Source organism: Sus scrofa, chromosome 13 (assembly GCF_054392235.1).
Source record: "Sus scrofa isolate SSC_HxYL_T2T_F1_AM1 chromosome 13, Sscrofa_HxYL_maternal_Yorkshire_Landrace_v2.0, whole genome shotgun sequence".
NCBI lineage: Eukaryota > Metazoa > Chordata > Mammalia > Artiodactyla > Suidae > Sus > Sus scrofa.
In genome coordinates, this window is record NC_139395.1 from 31,213,525 (window position 1) to 31,228,803 (window position 15,279).

General features: G+C 41.2%; 2 protein-coding genes across 44 annotated transcripts in view; one reads left to right on the forward strand and one right to left on the reverse strand.

The window, feature by feature from the left end:
- Positions 1–15,279, forward strand: part of RBMS3 (RNA binding motif single stranded interacting protein 3) — a 1,488,242-nt gene that overhangs the window by 1,469,598 nt on the left and 3,365 nt on the right. The gene's annotated exons all lie outside the window — the stretch shown is intronic.
- The window catches only part of LOC110256378 (uncharacterized), a 411,636-nt gene that overhangs the window by 80,492 nt on the left and 315,865 nt on the right, over positions 1–15,279 (reverse strand). The gene's annotated exons all lie outside the window — the stretch shown is intronic.

The window sequence follows — 15,279 nt, forward strand, 5'->3', positions numbered from 1 at the left end:
TGATTAAATCAGCTTTAGCTGCCCCCCCCCCACTTGTCAGCCCATAATGAGATGCCTCTTCTTGTCCCTGCCTTTCATGGCCACTGTATGATGTGGTGGGGATGGGGTACTCTGCCTGATGAGAGAGAGCATCTCTGCCTCTGGTAGATTCCAGGGAGAGTCTCCCCATCCACCTCCATAGCTAGCCCGGTCCTACTTGCAGTAGCAAGCATCAAGCCAGATTCTATGCTAGGACACAGGACCCCTGCCCTCAAAGGATTTAGATTATGGACAAGCTATGTACACTGCAAGGAAGTAAGTGAACAGGGCTCTTTTAAAAAGCACTATAGGGGAGGAGGACAAGATGGCAGAGGAGTAGGAGGACACGCTCGCCCTCTCCCACAAACACAACAAAAAAAGCACATCTACAGAATAAATGACTCACACAGAACAGCAACCAATCACTGGCAGAGGAACCTAAACTCCAATAACGGCAAGAAGTTCGTGACATTATTCGGCAGAACGGGAGAAAAGAGGAGAGTGGAGAAGGTGAATCCGAGCGGGACGGGCGCTCCCAAAAGGGAACTGCGGAGGAGAAAGGGATCCCGCACCCTGGAAAGTCACCTACCGGGGGAAAGATCAAACGAACCGGAGGAATCTCCAGATGCAGAGAAGAGTGTAGCAGTAAGTTGGAGTATGGAAAAGCCGATCAAGAACCCAACAGACCATCTGAACTACGGGCACAGTCACCAAAAATTGAGACGCCTGGGTGGGGGCTGGGCACCGAGTCCTTGCCTCCGAAGGTTAGTCCCCGGGAAAGGGCCGGGGGACGCCTGGGTGGGGGCTGGGCACCAAGAACTCGGCTCCAGAGATTAGTCCCCGGGCTAGGGGGGCGGGGCAGAACGGAAACTGCTTGGAAGGTCTAGAAACCATTTGACGGGGCAGAGACTGCCTGGGAGACTAGAAAACAAAGCTGTTGCAGAGGAAGGGAGCAATACTACAGGGGCGGGGAAGTGGAAAGCCGCATCAGAGGGAACCTGGGAGAAGAGCCTGGTCTGCGCCAGTGCTGGGGAGGGGAGAAAAGAAGGGGTGGGTCCCCATAGAATACCCCCCAGGCCACAGCAAGCTTACAGGCCCGCTAGCTAGCTGGAAACTGTGCTTCCCAGTGCATCCCCTCCCCCCACCCCCGCCACGCCCTACGCTCTCAGGGACCTGGGGCTGCCTGCCATCCAGGAGGGCTGGCCTCAACAATTGCCTGAAGCCTACCACCGCAGGGGCTGTCCCTGCACAGGCCTGCTTGCCCTTTGGTGGGGCTACACTTCCGCAGAGCATCACCAAACACCACCAGCCCCCGAGAAAAGGCCTGCAGCCTAGAAAAGCTAGAACAAGCTTAGCCAGGCTGTGAATAGATCAGCCTAATTCTTGGACAGTTTTTCTGAGTCGGGTTGCCCCGGGGAGGAGCCTCTTCAGTTTCCAACGGCCCTGCTACCCGCCCAAGCCCCCAGGGGGTGCCCCACTCCCACGGAATAGCTGCTCAGCACCATCAGCCCCCTGGAAGAGCCCCTGCAGCCCAGAAAAGCTGCAACAAGCTCGGCCAGACTGTGAAAAGATCCACCTACATTCTCAGGACGTCCTTCTGAGTTGGGCTGCCCTAGGGAAGAGCCTCTTAGGTTCTCAGTGACCCAGATAGCTTCTCCAGCCCCCAGGGGGTGATGCACCCCTGAAGAGCAGCTGCCCAACACCACCAACCCCCTGTAAGAACCCCACAGCCTAAAAACACCAGAGCAAGCTCTGCATGACCAAGTGAAATCTGCTACCATCGTGGTGTGGACCTCCCAGTCCTGTCTGCCCTCAGGAAGTCCTCCTTTGCTTCAAAGAAACACTGTTAGCCCCATCAACACTCCAGAAAAGCCACACTGCCTCAAAAAAGACTGACCAACAACGCCAGCCCTCAGGAAATATTCCGCGGCAGTGACAAGGCAAACACTACCCGATAACGGAGAGTACAACTCCCTCAGGAGAAAGAAGACAACAAGCAAGATGAAGAAGCTGAGAAACCACCCCCAGTCAAACCAACAGGAGAACTCACCTAAAACAGTCAACAATGAAACAGATCTCTGCAGTCAGACAGACCTGGAGTTCAAAAGAGAAATAGTGAAAATACTGAAGGAATTAAGAGAAGATATGAACAGTAATGCAGATACCCTCAGAAAGGAACTAGAAAATATAAGGAGGAGCCAAGAAAAACTAGAACATTCATTTGCAGAGATGCAAACTGAACTAGGGGCAGTAAAAACCAGAATGAATAATGCAGAAGAACGAATCAGTGATATGGAAGATAGAATAATGGAAATCACTCAATCTGGTCAACAGACAGAAAACCGAATCAAAAAACTGGAAAGCAATATAAGAGACCTATGGGATAATATAAAGAAGGCCAATCTACGCATAATAGGAATTCCAGAAGGAGTAGAAAAAGATAAGGGGATGGAAAATATATTTGAAGAAATTATCGATGGAAACTTCCCAAATCTAAAGGATACTGGGTTCAAGATACAAGAAGCACAGAGGGCCCCATACAAACTGAACCCAAACAGACCCACACCAAGACACATCATAATAAAAATGGCAAGAGTTAGCGATAAAGAGAGGATCCTAAAGGCAGCAAGAGAAAAACAGAATGTTACCTACAAGGGAACCCCCATAAGAATATCAGCTGATTTCTCTACAGAAACACTACAGGCCAGGAGGGAATGGCAAGAGATATTTAAAGTGCTCAAAGGAAAAAATATGCAACCTAGAATACTCTATCCAGCAAGAATATCATTTAAAATAGAAGGGGAAATAAAACTTTTTCCCAACAAACAAAAACTTAAAGAATACAGCAACACAAAGCCCAGGTTAAAGGAAATATTGAAAGGGCTTCTCTAAACCAAAAAGAAAGGAAGGAAAGGGAAGAAAAAAGAAAAGAAAAAAAAAAAAAAAAAGAAGAAGAAGAGGAAGAACTAGGACTGAGGAAACTGCAATCAGAGAGCAGTCACTCAAATAAGCCAGCATAATGATTTAATCATGAACATGCTTCAAACAAAATAAAATTAAAAAGAAAAAAAGAAAAAAGAGTCATCAAAACCATAAAATGTGGGCAAGGGATGTCAGGAGGTAAATAACCCTTTTTGTTTCTTTGTATGTCTCTCTTCTTAATTTTAATATAGTAATGAAGTGTTTGAACTTACAGGACTATCAGGCTAAAACACACAATTATGGGAAGGGGTTAGCATACTTAAAAAACAGGGCAACCACAAGCCAAAACCAAATATTGCATTTGCAAAAAATGAAAAAAAAAAATACACTCAAGCAGATAACAACAGGAGAGCATCCAACCAAAAAAAAAGAAAGAAAGAAAGAAAGGAAGAATGGAGAACCATAGAATCAACTGGAACACAAGGTTCAAATGGCAATAAATAATCATCTATCAGTTATCACCTTAAATGTCAATGGACTGAATGCCCCAATCAAAAGACACAGAGTGACTGAGTGGATAAAAAGGCAAAAACCTTCAATATGCTGCCTACAAGAAACTCACCTTAGGACAAAAGATACATATAGATTGAAAGTGAAAGGGTGGGGAAAAATATTTCACGCCAATAGACATGACAGAAAAGCAGGAGTCGCAATGCTCATATCAGACAAAATAGACTTTAAAACAAAAGACATAAAGAAAGACAAAGAAGGACACTAATGATTAAGGGATCCATCCAAGGAGAGGATGTTACTATCATCAACATATATGCCCCAAATATAGGAGCACCCAGATACATACAACAAATGTTAACAGACATAAAGGGAGATATTGATGAGAATACAATCATAGTAGGAGACCTAAATACCCCCCTCACATCAATGGACAGATCCTCTAGACAGAAAACCAATAAAGCAACAGAGATCCTAAAGGAAACAATAGAAAAGTTAGACTTCATTGATATCTTCAGGACACTACATCCAAAAAAATCAGAATACACATTCTTCTCAAATGCTCATGGAACATTCTCAAGAATCGACCACATATTGGGACACAAAGCGAATCTCAATAAATTTAGGAGTGTAGAAATTATCTCAAGTATCTTCTCTGACCACAATGCCATGAAATTAGAAATCAACCATGGGAAAAGCAAAGAGAAAAAACCTACTACATGGAGACTCAACAACATGCTACTAAAAAACCAATGGGTCAATGAGGAAATCAAGAAGGAAATTAAAAACTACCTTGAAACAAATGATAATGAAGACACAACCTCTCAAAATCTATGGGATGCTGCGAAAGCAGTGTCAGAGGGAAATTTATAGCAATCCAGGCCTTTCTCAAAAGAGAAGAAAGATCCCAAATTGACAACTAAACCCTCCACCTAAACGAATTAGAAAAAGAAGAACAAAAAAGTCCTAAAGTCAGCAGAAGAAAGGCAATTATAAAGATCAAAGAAGAAATCAATAAAATAGAGACTCAAAAAACAATAGAGAAAATTAATAAAACCAAGAGCTGGTTCTTTGAAAAGGTGAACAAAATTGACAAACCCCTGGCCAGACTCACTAAAAAGAGGAGAGAAAGAACCCAAATAACCAAAATTATCAATGAAAAAGGAGAAATCACAACGGATACAGCAGAAATACAAAAAACCATAAGAGAATACTATGAACAACTGTATGGAAACAAGTTTGACAATCTGGAAGAAATGGACAATTTTCTAGAATCTTACACCCTGCCAAAACTGAATCAAGCAGAAACAGACCAACTGAACAGACCGATCACTAGAAATGAAATTGAAGAGGTCATAAAATCACTCCCTACAAATAAAAGTCCAGGACCAGATGGCTTCACAGGTGAATTCTATCAAACACATAAAGAGGAATTGGTGCCCATCCTCCTTAAACTCTTTCAAAAGGTGGAAGAAGAAGGAATACTCCCAAAGACATTCTATGAGGCCACCATCACCCTCATTCCAAAACCAGACAGAGATACCACCAAAAAAGAAAACTATCGCCCAATATCATTGATGAATATAGATGCAAAAATTCTCAACAAAATCTTAGCCAACCGAATCCAACAACATACCAAAAAGATCACACACCATGACCAGGTTGGGTTCATCCCAGGTTCACAAGGATGTTTCAACATACGCAAATCAATCAGCATCATACACCACATTAACAAAAAAAAAAAGTCAAAAATCATATGATCATCTCAATAGACGCAGAAAAAGCATTCGACAAAGTCCAACATCCATTCATGATCAAGACCCTCGCCAAAGTGGGTATAGAGGGAACATTCCTGAATATAATCAAAGCCATTTATGATAAACACACAGCAAATATAATACTCAATGGGGAAAAACTGAAAGCCTTCTCACTCAAATCTGGAACAAGACAGGGATGCCCACTCTCACCACTGCTCTTCAACATAGTTTTGGAAGTCTTAGCCACAGCAATTAGACAAACCAAAGAAATAAAAGGCATCCATATAGGAAGAGAAGAGATCAAACTGTCACTGTATGCAGATGACATGATACTATACATACAAAACCCGAAGGACTCAACCCAAAAACTCCTTGAACTGATTAATAAATTCAGCAAAGTGGCAGGCTATAAGATTAACATTCAGAAGTCAGTTGCATTTCTGTATACCAGCAATGAAACATTAGAAAAGGAATACAAAAATACGATACCTTTTAAAATTGTACCTCACAAAATCAAATACCTCGGAATACACCTGACCAAGGAGGTAAAGGACCTATATGCCGAGAACTATAAAACTTTCATCAAAGAAATCAAAGAAGATGTAAAGAAATGGAAAGATATTCCATGTTCCTGGATTGGGAAAGTCAACATTGTACAAATGGCCATACTACCCAAAGCAATCTACAGATTCAATGCAATCCCTATCAAATGACCCAGGACATTTTTCACAGAACTAGAACAAACAATCCAAACTTTTATATGGAACCACAAAAGACCCAGAATCGCCAAAGCAATCCTGAGGAACAAAAACCAAGCAGGAGGCATAACTCTCCCAGACTTCAAGAAATACTACAAAGCCACAGTCATCAAAACAGTGTGGTACTGGTACCAAAACAGACAGACAGACCAATGGAACAGAAGAGAGAATCTGGAAATAAACCCTGACACCTATGGTCAATTAATCTTTGACAAGGGAGGCAAGAACATCAAATGGGAAAAAGAAAGCCTATTCAGCAAGCATTGCTGGGAAACCTGGACAGCTGCATGCAAAGCAATGAAACTAGAACACACCCTCACACCATGCACAAAAATAAACTCCAAATGGCTGAAAGACTTAAATATACGACAGGATACCATCAAACTCCTAGAAGAAAACATAGGCAAAACACTCTCTGACATCAACATCATGAATATTTTCTCAGGGCAGTCTCCCAAAGCAATAGAAATTAGAGCACAAATAAACCCATGGGACCTCATCAAACTGAAAAGCTTTTGCACAGCAAAGGAAACCAAAAAGAAAACAAAAAGACAACCTACAGAATGGGAGAAAATAGTTTCAAATGATGCAACTGACAAGGGCTTAATCTCTAGAATATATAAGCAACTTATACAACTCAACAGCAAAAAAACCAATCAATCAATGGAAAAATGGGCAAAAGACCTGAATAGACTGTTCTCCAAAGAAGATATACAGATGGCCAACAAACACATGAAAAAATGCTCAACATCGCTGATTATAAGAGAAATGCAAGTCAAAACTACCATGAGATATCACCTCACATCAGTCAGAATGGCCATCATTAATAAATCCACAAATAACAAGTGCTGGAGGGGCTGTGGAGAAAAGGGAACCCTCCTGCACTGTTGGTGGGAATGTAAACTGGTACAGCCACTATGGAGAACGGTTTGGAGATACCTTAGAAATCAATACATAGAACTTCCATATGACCCCCCAATCCCACTCTTGGGCATCTATCCGGACAAAACTCTACTTAAAAGAGGCACATGCACCCGCATGTTCATTGCAGCCCTATTCACAATAGCCAGGACATGGAAACAATCCAAATGTCCATCGACAGATGACTGGATTTGGAAGAAGTGGTATATATACACAATGGAATACTACTCAGCCATAAAAAAGGATGACATCATGCCATTTGCAGCAACATGGATGGAACTAGAGAATCTCATCCTGAGTGAAATGAGCCAGAAAGACAAAGACAAATACCATATGATATCACTTATAACTGGAATCTAATATCCAGCACAAATGAACATCTCCTCAGAAAAGAAAATCATGGACTTGGAGAAGAGACTTGTGGCTGCCTGATGGGAGGGGGAGGGAGTGGGAGGGATCGGGAGCTTAGGCTTATCAGACACAACTTAGAATAGAGTTACAAGGAGATCCTGCTGAATAGCATTGAGAACTATGTCTAGATACTCATGTTGCAACAGAAGAAAGGATGGGGGAAAAAACTGTAACTGCAGTGTATATATCTAAGGATAACCTGACCCACTTGCTGTACAGTGGGAAAAAAAAAAAAAAAAAAAAAAGTTGTTGCATTTCAAGAAAAAAATAAAAAAATAAATAAATAAATAAAAAGCACTATACTATAGTAATAGGAGAATATATTTATTTTTTTCTAAGCTGGATAACTTTGGTGGAAGTTGTGGCAACTGGAATTGGATCTTATAAGAAGTCCAGGGATGTCCCAGGTGGAGTTTGACCAAAGTTCATGTGTGGGAAAGCTCAGAGTGTTTCTTTGAGGAGTGGATGTAGAGTAGCAGAATAGTGTAAAAAGGCAGCTTGGACCCAGATTCTAAAATCAGGTGCCATACTGAGGTGTTTGGACAGCATTTCCTTTTTTCTGTAAATGGTCTTCCAGCTGAAGTAAACAATGGACTTGGAAGCAATGGAAACAGACAATCCTGTTATTGCAATGATTCAGACAAGAGGGGACACAGATCTGGAGCAGGATGGGGTGTCAGGCGGGGATGGACTGAAATAATGGAAAGAGGAAATAGGACTTTAAAATTCCAAGCAAAATGATGGTATTACCGATGCCACTGAAAGACAGGTGAGAGAAAAAAGCCAAGGAGGGCCTGATTTGTGAACAAAGACAAGGGATTTCATAAATTTATAATGAGTCAATTCACATAGACTTTATTCCTGGAAATATTTGAGAAAATCTGAGTCTGACCAACATAAAACTTTGTGTTCACACCATGGTTATATGGCTTGAGCCATGGATTCCTGTGGTTGATAATGCTGAGCTTTCCACAGATAATAAATATCAAGGAGAAAAATCCTCCATTCCATGTCCTCAACTCTGGTAAGGGGTAAAAGCTCTAGTATGGGGTTTCCTGGATTGAAGGAATTTTCTTTTGCACTCACACAGGAGCATAGGTTATAGGATGTTCAGAGGGCATGTACCTTGCTGCAAAATGCCACAGATGAAAGCACCCCAATGTGAGAAAAAAGAATGTATACATGTATGTGTAACTGGGTCACCTTGCTGTACAGTAGAAAATTGACAGGAACACTGTAAACCAGCTATAATGGAAAAAATAAAAATCATTATAAATGGAAAAAAAAAAAGAGCACCCCAAGACACATAGTGCCTTTTGAATGTATGACATGTAAAAGCCACTTGTATTGCCTTGCAGACATTTCTTTAAACCTGGAGGAAAAAAAAAAAAAAAAATATATATATATATATATATGCTTTTCAGGGCTGCACCCACAGCATAGGAAGCTCCCAGGCTAGGGGTCAAATTGGGGCTGTACCTGCTGGCCTAAGACACAGCTCAAGGCAACGTTGGATTCTTAACCCACTAAGCAAGTCCAGGGATCAATACCACAACCTCATATTTCCTGGTCAGATTCGCTTCTGCTGTGCCACAACAGGAATGCCCTGGGAAACATTTTTATTTTATTTATGTATGTATGTTTTTGCTTTTATGTGGGGGGGGGGGCACATATGCAGCATATGGAAGTTCCCAGGCCAGGGGTCAAATCACCGCTGCAGCTGCTGGCCTACACCACAGCCACAGCAATGCGGGATCTGAGCCTCGTCTGGCACCAACATCACAGTTCATGGCAATGCCAGATTACTGACAATACTGAAAGCAGGGCTTCTTTCCACGGTCCCACAACAGAACTCCCTGGAGAAAATTTTTAACAGGTCCTGTTTGTATTCTTAATTTCATCTCTTTGACTTGAAACAACAACAATGAAGCACCGATTGAAAACAAAAGCAACATTCTAAGACAAATAAATTGGTGGATGATAATCGCTTCTGAAATTTTTAAAATGAAAGAAATTAATGTGACTATCCAAATTTCTTTAGCAGTTTCAGCCAAGGGAAACTGACTTGTGTCCTGGTAAGAGATGAGATTGCACAGAACAATTCAAGGAAGACATTGGGTCATGTAAATACCTGGCTTCTTTTTCTTATGTAACATCATTGGGGAAACATGTTTGAAAGTTGTAAGAACACCCGCAGAAACATTTATCAAGAAGTATTCCTTAAAAAGCAGGCTCAAATCAGTTTATACAGCTTGCTCTGTATACTTGATAAATCCCAGTTCCCTTCTTTTAAGTAATCTGAACATAATGAACATGAAAAATTAAGTTAGATTTGATCATTTTCCAAAGGTAGGACTTTATTTTATGACAGTCTTGTTTTGAGATTAATCCATAAGCAACATCGCTAAAATTATAGGCTACAAATTCCCCTACATTCTTGCCGTTTGGTGTAGAGTGGAGAGTAACCCTAAAAAAACTTTAACCAATTCACTTTATCTCTCTCTCTCTTTTTTTTTTTTTTTTTTTATCTTTTTAGGGCTGCATCTGCAGTATATGGAAATTTGCAGACTAGGGGCCAAATTGGAACTGTAGTCACTGGCCTATGCCCACAGCCCTGGCAACACCAGATCCCAGCCTTGTTTGCAACCTACACCATAGCTCAAGGCAATGCCAGATCCTTAACCTACTGAACAAGGCCAGGGATCAAACCGTCAGGTTCATTACACTGAGCCATGAAGGGAACTCCCACGTTATCTTGAATACTCCAAATTTCACAAATGGGACCTCATCTCCAGCTTCATTATGCTAATTAACACCCGCACTGCTTTCATCAGGCAACTCATTTCTAACAATCATTATGCTAATTGAGATATGGATAGTTTAAAATACTTATACAAACCTCTGGCCTGTCTCATTAAATGATAGCTGACCTCCTGTAGGGTGTGAAATTCTGATTAGGGTGGTTGAGTGTCTCTGCAAAGAAGCTTAACCCATCATACTCTCATTTAACACCATAAGGTCTGCACTAAAGGTATTTTAAAGTAAATAACAGGCATTGCAACAGAAGGTTGTAGGACAAAAGTTAGAGAAACATTAAAAATGCACATATGAACAAAAAGTTTATATTTGGAACATGTGTCAGCAATTATTTTAATATTCCAAATTCCACTTTCTAAGCTAAAAAAAAAAAAACATGTCTTCCCATTTTGTATGTATGCCTCTTTTTTTTTTTCCCCCTCTTACTGTTAAAAGAGGCTATTCATGCAGAAGAGTCTCTGACTCCTCTTATGCCAAATGTTGGAAACGGTGCCTATAGTTTATTTTGGAAGTTCTTTGGAAATTCCAATTCCTGCTCAAGTTATTCTCAGTTTTTCTTTGTGCTATTTAGGAAATCTTAAAAATAACTAGACCTTGAAAAGTATGAGTAGCAAAGTTACATCACAAGATGCAAAATCAGAAGACCATGGTTCAAAACTCCATCTTTGCTGCTTACTGGTTGTCACTCAAGGAGCCTCCCTCACTTCTTTAAAGTGAGAGACTAGATCACTGTTTTCCAAAAAGTAGAAAATTAGGTCTCCAGTGCTGAGGGAGGATTTACCACCCTTCCCTGGAGTTGTGGTGGAGAGGGAGGGTCAAAAGCAATGTTGGGAAACACTGCTTTAATCCAGGAAAAAAGCCTTCTTAATTGCAGCTCTTTTCAGAGCCATTAAAATGTTAATGGTCATGACCTCCTAGAGGTCCACATAGATACTTACTTCCAGAAAGATTAGCCTGTGTGCTGCCCTCCTCCTTTGGAATGACTAAGAAAAAAATGTTAATAAATTATTAAAGTAAGGATCCTGCATTATCACCGTTGTGGCTGCAGTTTGATCCCTGGACCAGGAACTTCCACAAGAGGTGGGTGCAGCCAGGGGAAAAAAAAAAAAAAAAAAAAAAAAAGGCAACATGAAGGCTATTTTGAAGCTAATTTAAAAGATTACTTTAAAAAAAAAAAATCTTTCCTATCCATACCCTCCCTTACTGGTGCCCTAACTACAGGTTTAGTTTACTATGGGTAGTAGGATGGAATGTAGTGGGCAGTTTTTCCCACAATCTGGATCACAGAATCCCTCTTTTCACATAACATCCCATGAAGCTAATCTGTCAGGAATGACAGTGAGGAATATTGCATCATTAGATGATCTTTAAGACTTCTTCTAGCCTAAAAGTCTAGAATTCTAAGATGATGATTTGCTACTTTAACTTTCAAGAAATTCAGTCTGCTTTTTTGAGGGGAGGTAGCAGGGGAGGATGGAGGATGAAAATGCTCAAAATGATTCTATGACCTTAAATTTGGTCAAACCCCCAATCTTCCAACATTCATGTGGACCTTAGAAGGTTCTTATGTCAACCCCTGCATTACTAGCTCTTTCTAATTTTTCAAGTTTTCTCTGGCTAACTGAAATGTCATGACCCCAATTGCCTATGTATAGTCAGTATATTAGTGGGCAAAGCATATGGCCTTGATTACCATCCTTACATGTCCTTTAAGCTTGTAATAATACATTCTATTTGCACAGTACTTTACAGCTTGCAAATGATTTTGAGAATCATTATCTCATTCATACAAATGCCTGCTTTTTTAAATTTTTTATTGTTTTTAGGGCCATAACCACAGCATATGGAAGTTCCCAGGATAGGGGTTGAATTGAAGCTGCAGCGGCCGACCTACACAACAGCCACAGCAACACGAGGTCCAAGCCTTGTTCTCGACCTACACCACAGCTCACGGCAATGCTGGATCCTTAACCCACTGAGCCTAAGGGAGGCCAGGATCAAACCTGCATCCTCATGGATACTAGTCATGGCTGAGCCATGACAGTAACTCTGAATTCCTCTTTTTAAGTTGTAACTCATCATTTTTAAAATAGTCCCACTCTCCAACTTAAAATATTCTCTTCGCTTCTGATTACAGCCTTGACAATTTTAAAGCCTTCTGTTTTTATGAATGTCAGTGCATGACATAAGCATTATGTAAATGTGCCCTTTCACACTTCATCTAGGACAGAGGAGGTGGACAGGAGTGAATTCAGTGCTATTAAATAGCAGTACCTTTTCCCTTCAAACTTTAGCTAGTCACCGTGAAATGTAAACTACAACCATTTATTTCTCCTCATTTGTTTCCATGTATCAGTGAGACCACTTGAAGGATGAAGCAAGGGATGGAAGAAGGAAACATTTGTGTATAGTTATCAAAGTTGAAAGTAGCTCCAGCCTCACTCAAATACAGATGCTTGGCGATCAACTCCCATGACACACCTGAGCAGTGAGGATGTTCTGTGTCGTGTAGTCCATTGACTGAGACATAGTTCATTGAACAGCTCTGATAGAGATTCATGCTGTGTTAGGCCTTTTATGCTCAATGCAAAATAATACCAGAGCAGAAGGTGGCAGTGGGAGCAAGGAATAGACCAAAACACACACACACACACACACAATTTTGTTCCCATAACAAGATAGATTTTTAGACAAAAAAAGTGGAGTAAATCACCCTGCAAAGCCAGAGAGAGAGATCAAATATATACTGTGGTTCCCATGACGACTATGACTAAAATTTCCCCTATTGTTGTTGCTGTTATAAAAATTTTGATTGCTTTTGTCCTTAAAAGGACACCCACTTTCTTTAATAACACAGAAAAAAGAATGTGTATTTATAGGGACTTAAACTATTGGTTAAAAATGGAAATATTTAATCTATGAACCAGTGGCTTTCCATACATTCTAGGAACAAGTTGAGCTGGTTTCTAATCATCCCAAGCTAGTTCAAAACATCATTGAGGGCTTTTTGTGAATTCAGTTAAGGCTCCCTTGCTCATCCCTGTACCAGAGTGCACAGCTTGGGGAGCAGCCTATGGGCTGGAATTAACCCCCTTGCACCCCTTCACTCATCCTGTAGAGAGACATACCTGGATGACCACACCCAGTACCCTGAAGTTTCTTCACTAAATTAAGCAGCTGGGCCTCTGAAGAAGCCTCAGAGTGCTGAGGGAAGAAACCTTTTTCTAAATATGACCTACTTAACTGAAAAGCGGCCTCTGTACACTGGCATCAGTTAAGTCCCAGAGACAGAGTTTGGGGTGAAGCAGAAGGAATAGCTTTATTGCTTTGCCAGGCAAAAGAGGCCACAGCAGGCTAACGCCTCAAAACTGTCTCCTGTCTTGAGAGGGGATAGCAAGGGGCTGTATAGATTTGGCTCAAAAGACAGGGTTATTGATTAAGGTTGTCTACATTATTCTCTCTCCATAGATCATTTCGGAGTCGACAAGGCCAGCATCAGTGGGTCCAGTGATGGTCTCTGCTTGTTTTCAGGGTTATGGTTCTTTGACATTCTGGAAAGATTGTTTACAGGGAAGGGGTGTTGGGGGTGTTCCAATTACAAAAGAAAACACTAAGTGCAATATAACTTTAACTAGAAGGTAACCACTAGTAACAAGTTAGTGCCAAGGCAGGACCTAACTTAATGGAGACTGTTTTAACTAGTTTTATTTTTTTAGCTGTAACAAAACTGCCTAATCATTAACTCTTGAGGCAGCCTTTTGAGACTGAGGGGAGGCCTGGAAGGCTAAAGGCAAAGCCTTTTACTTTAAAACACAAGGACTTGGGGTCTGGTACACAGTTTCACTACAAAGAGTTTAAAGAACCTTATTTTGTTTGTTTGTCTTTTTAGGACCACACCTATGGCAAATGGAAATTCCCAGGCTAAAGGTCAAATCAAAGCTGGAGCTGCTGGCCTACGCCACAGCAATGCCAGATCTGAGCCGCCTCTGTGACCTGCACCACAGCTCATGACCACACCAGATCCTTAAGCCACTGAGCAGGGCCAGGAATCAATCCCTCCTCCTCATGGATACTAATCAGGTTCATTATCACTGAGCCACAATGGACACCCCAAAGAATATTCTTTTTAAAAGACACACCTGAATTGTTCCCTGGTAGCCCAGCAGTTAAGGATCTGGCATTGTCAGTACTGTGGCACAGGTTGGATCCCTGGCCTAGGAACTTTTACATGCCATGGGTGCAGTGGGGGGGCACTTGAAATTAGTGAGTCAAATTCAAATCTGTGGGTAGAAGGGCAAAGAGTGAAGATCAACCCATTGTTAGCTCAACCCTGCAGTCTAGATGGGGCAGGAGATATTTTGTGGGCCAGGCTAAGCCAAGTGGCATATCATAAAAATGGCATTTGTCTAAACATCTATTATGTGTATACCAGTCTGTCCGACCCCTGAAGAGTAAAAAGTAGACGTGAAACGTATACTCTGCTCTCAAGAATTTAAAATCTTGTTGAGACAGATGAACAAGGAAGAAGAAAAGAAAGTGGAAAAATGAATAAAACTTCATTGCCCTCTTTCATGTCTTACTTATTTATCTAAGTCTTGGGCTTCTCTGTTGATATATTTGGTGAGACCAGGAGGTAAGATACAAACCATTGCTATATTCTGAGTATATAGTTGGGACTCATAGATGTGTTGACTGTGTTTGTGATGAATCTCATTGGAGTTTTGAAAGGACAGAATTGCTCAAGGAATTTCTGGGGGTTTTTTTTGTTTTTTCCTTTTCTAGATAACACAGTGTTCATTAGGAAGCTGTACCACCATTTACAGCATAAGCCAGGCATTAAAGAATATGCTCCTTGAGGAAGTCCCTGTTGTGGAGCAGTGGAAACAAATCCGACTAGTATCCACAAGGATTCAGGTTTAATCCCTCAGTGGGTTGCAGCATTGCTGTGAGTGAGCTGTGGTGTAGGTTGCAGGCGAGGCTGAGATCCTGCATTGCTGTGGCTGTGCCATAGGCTGGCAGCTGCAGCTTCAATTCTACCCCTAGCCTGGGAACTTCCATATGCCACAGGTGTGGTCCTAAAAATCAAAATAAAACAAAACAAAAAAGGAACATGTACCATGAAGATAGGGAATATTGCTTGTCTGGATATATTTATAATATTTACA